We start from the raw sequence: 6,000 nt of genomic DNA on the forward strand, positions 1-6,000 counted from the left end.
GACTGAGCACTGCCGTGACATTCTCCCTGGCTAGTAACGCCACCCCTCCTCATTTTATCCCTCCCGCTCTGTCATGTCTAAAACATCTGAACCCCAGAATACTGAGCTGTCAGTCCTGTCCCTCCTACAATCAAGTCTCACTAATGACTGCAATTTCATAATTCCATGTGTTGATGAATACCCTGAGCTCATCTGCCTTTCCTATGATGCCTCTTGCGTTGAAATGTATGCAGCTCAGAACATTAGTTGCATCATTCTCAACCTTTTGATTCCTGACTTTGTCTGAGGTCTTAACAACATCTTCACTAACTGTTCTGGCACTCTGGTTCCCAGCCCATTGCATCTCTAGTTTAAACTCCACTGTGCAGCACTGGAAGGATATTAGTCCCCTTCCAGTTCAGGTACAACCTTCTCTTCTGTACAGGTTCCAACTTCCCTATAAGAGAGTTCAATGATCCAAAAATCTTATGCCCCCCTCCTAGACCAACCACTCAGCCACGTGTTAACCTGGATTATCTTTCTATTTCTGGCCTCACTAGCATGTTACATCAGTAGCAATCCTGAGTTCACAATCCTGAAGGTCCTGCCTTTTAACTTAGCACCCAACTCCCTGAATTCACTTTGCAGAACCTCGTACTCTTGCTAACTATGTCATTGGTATCTGCATGGATCACGACCTCTGTTTGTTCACTCTCCCACTTAAGAATGGTGAGGACTCGATCTGAGATGTCCCAGACCCTGGCACCCAAGAAGCAATGTACCACCCAGGAATCTCATTCTTGTCCACTGAACCTTCTTTGTGTTCCCCTATCACCAAAGCCCACCTCTTCTCCCCCACCTTCCATTCTGTCACAGAGTCAGACTCAGTGCCAGAGACCTAACCACTATGTCTTTCCTCTGCTAGGTCATTGCCCCCAACAGTATCCAAAGTGGTATACCTGTTGTTGAGGGGGATGGCCACAGGGGCACACTAACTCTTTGTTAGAGATTATTCTGAAGTTATGAGATTATGAATTATATAATTATAATTTAATTAAAATGAGAACCAGTCTTTGGGAAACAAATCTGTTCACAATTTAACTTCTGGATGTATTTTCTGGCTAGTGAAATCAGTCATTGGTTTTGAGGCATTCAGATTTTGTCCCATTGAAACTATGCAGAGAAAGGTAGTAGATGAATGTCCATGTAGCTGGGATCATTGTAAATATCAGAATGGGAGCAGGGAAGCTGTTAAGTGGCCCCCTCCTGTATTAGCGCATTGTTTAATGTGTATCCCAGTCATTCATACATAGTCTGGTTTGTCATTTAACATTCTGGGTCGTTGCATATTCAGAGAGAAGTCAGACTGCACGTATGGAGGGGAATAAACAGTCAATGTTTTAAGCTAGGACCCTTCATTAGGACTGGAAAGGAAGGGGGCAGGGAAGGAGTGCAAGAGGGCAGGTGGTAGGTGAGGGCGAAGGTGGGAAGGCAGGGATGAAGTAAGAAGTTGGGAAGGGATGGGTGGAAGGGGCAAAGGGCTGAAGAGAAAGGAACCTAATAGAAGAGGACAATGGAGGGATGAGGGGAACCAGAGGGACGTAATGGGCAGGTTAGAAGAGAAAGGGTGAAAGGGGGCCCAGAATGGGGAATGGAAAAAAGAGAGAAGGGCAGACGGGGGAAAAATTACTGAAAGTTAGAGAAATTGATGTTCATGCCATTAGGTTGGAGGCTACCCAGGTGGGATATGAGGTGTTGCTCCTCCACACTGCATATGGGCTCATCGTGTTAGTAGAGGAGGTCATGGACAGACATGTTGGAATGAAATGGGCAGCCACTGGGAGATCCTGTCTTTCGCAACAGAAAGAACAGAGGTTCTTGACAAAGTGGTCCCCCCATCTGTGACTTGCTGATTTCCTTCAATATTTTATGCGTGTCTCTCAAGATTTCCAGCATATGCAGAATCTTGTGTTTATACTGTATATTCAGGGGATCTACTATTAACACTGTAACAAAGGGAGTATATTTTGGTTTAGAAGTGTCCACAACGTACCAGTACTGAATATTCAAAGGGTTTTGCTGGTTAGAATGTGCTTCCATTGCAAACAAGTAATTCTGTAAAATGTTGAAGTAGGTGATTACAGCCACTGAAACAGCAATTAATCATTTTATTGTTATCTTTGTATTTAAAAGATATAAAATGTTAGGAGAATGGGACACTCTTAGATTTTCTCTCTGAAGGTCTGCTGTGTGAATAAAGACACATTTCACAGTTACAGCTTCCCTGTGGCCCAGTTTTAGTCAGTTGCAATGACCCAATGACCAGTCTCCTGTGTTGATCTTAGCTGAAGATTTCTGAAAATCCAAATACTACTCATTCCTTCTACCCTTTCCCTCTTAGCTGTTCTACTCAACCAAACTCAATAAAACTAATATTTCCTGGATTATATTCCGCAGGATTTTGCTGCCAACTGATGTTAAGCCAACAAACCAGTAAGTACCTTTTGTTTGCTTTCTTTCCTCTTTGAATAATGGAATTGCATCTGGATGTTTCCAGTCTGCTGGTACTCTCCCTGAATTATCTCTGCAGCCAAACCATTTAAAATCCTTGATGAAGGCCATTGGCAACTGGTGACTTGTCTACCTTTACTGTCTGATAATGGTTTTTTCATGTTTTTCTATGCTGTTTGAAACTTGCCTAAATTCTTTCCAAGTTTTCTGGTCATTCATCCTTGACCCATATACTCCAGCACCAGGTTACATTACTGCCTGGGGGTAAACAGGTGATTGGTTCCATTACTTCTCTTTCCTTCCCTTCTTAAATATTTCCTACCCTCTCATCCACTGGAACTGTTCCTGAAGCTATAAAGTTTTGGATGATAAAAGGAATATTTAATATCTTTATAGTCACCTCTTTTAATTCTCTGAATGTAGGGATGTTGGGCATTGAGTAATTGGGATTTATTGGTTTGTGGTAACATCAATCTCTCTGGCAATATTTTATAATTAATACTTATTTTCTTCAATTTTTAATTTTCATTAGACAGTTGGTATTTCAAACAGTTACTTAATGCTCTCATGTGAAAATAATGACAAAGTAATTGCTCAGCACCTCAGCAATTTCATTGTTTCCAATTATGAATTCCCCCAGTCTTTGCTTTTAAAGGACCCACACTCATCCTTCCTTGTTTTTTCCTTTTTTCCTTTTTGCCTTTTACAATCCATCTTTATGATTTTTGTGGGTATGCTTCCAAGTTCTATCTTGCCTGTCTTTAGTAACTGCAGTATTCTAAAATGTTTCTAATATTATGCCTAACTGATATTACTGGGACATTTTAAGCCTCTTCCTTGGCTACCTTTATTTTTTTCCACTTATTTATGGATGAACACTTTCCTATTGGCCAACAGTGCCATAAACGGCCTATATACTTCTGTAAAATATGAAGTCAGACAGCATTTTCCACAACAGTACGTCCCTTCCCGAAGATCTTAATTCAGTTTATGCGCGAAGGGAATTAGAACATCACCACCCAACCTGCCAGTCTCTAATGCGCCTGAAGCACAGTCATTGTTGTGGAATGTAAGGTCAATTTTCAGGAGAGTAAAACCATGGAAGGCATTTGGCTTGGATGGTGTCCCTGGCCAACTCCTTAGATCCTGCACAGATCAGCTGGTGGAGGTATTTGATGGCATTTTTAACCTCTCTCTGATCCAATCTGAGGTTCCCAGCTACTTTAAGAAAACCATTACCAATAAAGTAACATGCCTTAAATTGCGTTGAGAGGCTGGTCATGACACATATCATCTTCAACTTTCAGGACAACTTCAAGCCACTGCAATTCACCTATCGGTAAAACAGGTCTATGGCAGATGCCTCTCCCTGGCCCTATGTTCATCTCTGGAGCACCTGGACAGTAAAGACATCTTTGCTAGACTATTGTTTATTGACTGCAGCTCCATCTTCAATATTAAAATTCAAAGCTAACTGATCTCCAAGCTCCTAAACCTGAGACTCCATTGGAACTAGATCCTTGACTTCCTGACTGACAGATGCAATCAGTAAAGACAGACAGCAACACCTCCTCCACAATTATTCCCAATGCTGTCTCCCTACAAAGCTGCATCCTCAGCCCCATTCCAATCCAGTGTTACAGCCTCATGGCATGGTATGGCCATTCCTGTTTCTGTGACAAAAGAATCTGCAGAGAGTTGTTGAGGACACAGCTCAAGGCATCATGGCAACCTGACCCTCACCTTCCCTCCATAGACTCTGTCTATACTTCTAGCTGCCTTGGTAATGTAACCAGCATAAATAATCAAAGGCACCATCCACCTTGAACATTCTCTCTTCCCCATCCCCCTTCCTCACCATTGGGAAGAAGATACAAAGACTGAAAGCAAATACACCCATACTCAAGGACAATTTCAATCTCACTGTTATAAGATTACTGAAGGTTCTTTAGTAAGATCAGATGGATCTTTTGATCTCACAATCTACCTTGCTGTGATCTTACACCATACTGTCCACCTGCACTGCACTGTCTCTGCACTGTAACACTTTATTCGGTGCACTGTTATTGTTTTACCTTGTTTACCATTGTAGTAGTAGGCCCTCTGTTGATCAGGGTTGACCATGGACATTGTGTCCTCGCTGCCTACACAAGCCAGGGCAGTGTGAAACGGAGAGCAAGCTGTTGACCGTGCAGCAGGCTCCTTCTCTCCATGCAGTTGACGAATCCAAAGGAACTGCCAATACCAATACACTTTGCACCAGTGGCATTGCAAGAGTTGCCAGTCAACATTGAACTCAACATAGGACTGCCTGAGGGAGTCCAGTTCTAGAATTTTCCTTGGGGTTTACTCCTGAAGCCTTCCCCATGAATAGGTATAGCAGCAAGGCAGTGGAGATTTGAGATCAGAGTTTTCCTTTTCCCTGATGAGCTACCGGCTATGGCTGATGAGCCCCGTCTGCCCAAAATGACTGGTTTTAAGACGTTGGTAACCCACCATTGCCCTTTCACCTGTCAATAGAAATGGTTCTACTGGGCTTAGTAGCTAAGCCACACATGAAAGCAGGAGGTGGACTTGGTTTTTAAGAGGCTATTTGAGATGCGCATGTCTGGGAGCATTAAATAGATAGTGGGAGCTTATCCCCACTACTAGCCCCCCCCCCCCCCCAGCTATGACAATGTTAAGGAACCTGCTGCATTTACCTATGTAATGAATTAAAAATGCAAAAGATTCTGCAGATGCTGGAAACAGACAAAATGGTGGAGGAACTCAGCAGGTCAGGCAGCATCTATGGAGGGGAATAAGCAGTCAATGTTTTGGGCTGAGACTCTTCATCAGAGCTGTAATGAATTTATCTGTATGAACAGTATGCAAGACACATTTTTCACTGTACTTCAGTATATGTAACAATAATGAACCAATTGACCAGTTTACTAATTTGCATATTAAATGACCTGAAATACTTTTTGCCAAGTTTGAAGATAATAACTCATCAGGGGTGATTGATAAGTTTGTGGCCTAAGGTAGAAGGAAATGAGTTATTAACTTTTAACTTTCTGCATAATCATGCAAAGAGTTGAACTGCACGTACATACAATGAGAGCTGTATAACTCATCTCCTTCTACCTTAGGCTACGAACTTATCACAATCACCCATCTGTGGACACTTTCTGGAGGTCCAAGATCCGTATGCTCCACGACCGCTGGACTAAGTGTGTAAACGCAGGAGGGGACTATGTTGAAAAATAAATGTGCTAGGTTTTCTAAAATTGACTCCTTCTACCTTAGGCCACAAACTTATCAATCACCCCTTGTAAATTACCCTGCAGGCTACTTTCCTACTTCCTTCCTCTGTCATAAACCTATGCTACTTAGTTTCATTAATCTCATTCCTTACTAATAGCGCAACACAATTTCCTTTTCCTTTATTTTTGACTTTCCTACACGTCAAATATCTTTGACTATTCAGCTTTGATCACTCTACAGCCGCATTTCACATAGAAATTGTAT

This window comes from Hemitrygon akajei, chromosome 12 (genome assembly GCF_048418815.1).
Source record: "Hemitrygon akajei chromosome 12, sHemAka1.3, whole genome shotgun sequence".
NCBI lineage: Eukaryota > Metazoa > Chordata > Chondrichthyes > Myliobatiformes > Dasyatidae > Hemitrygon > Hemitrygon akajei.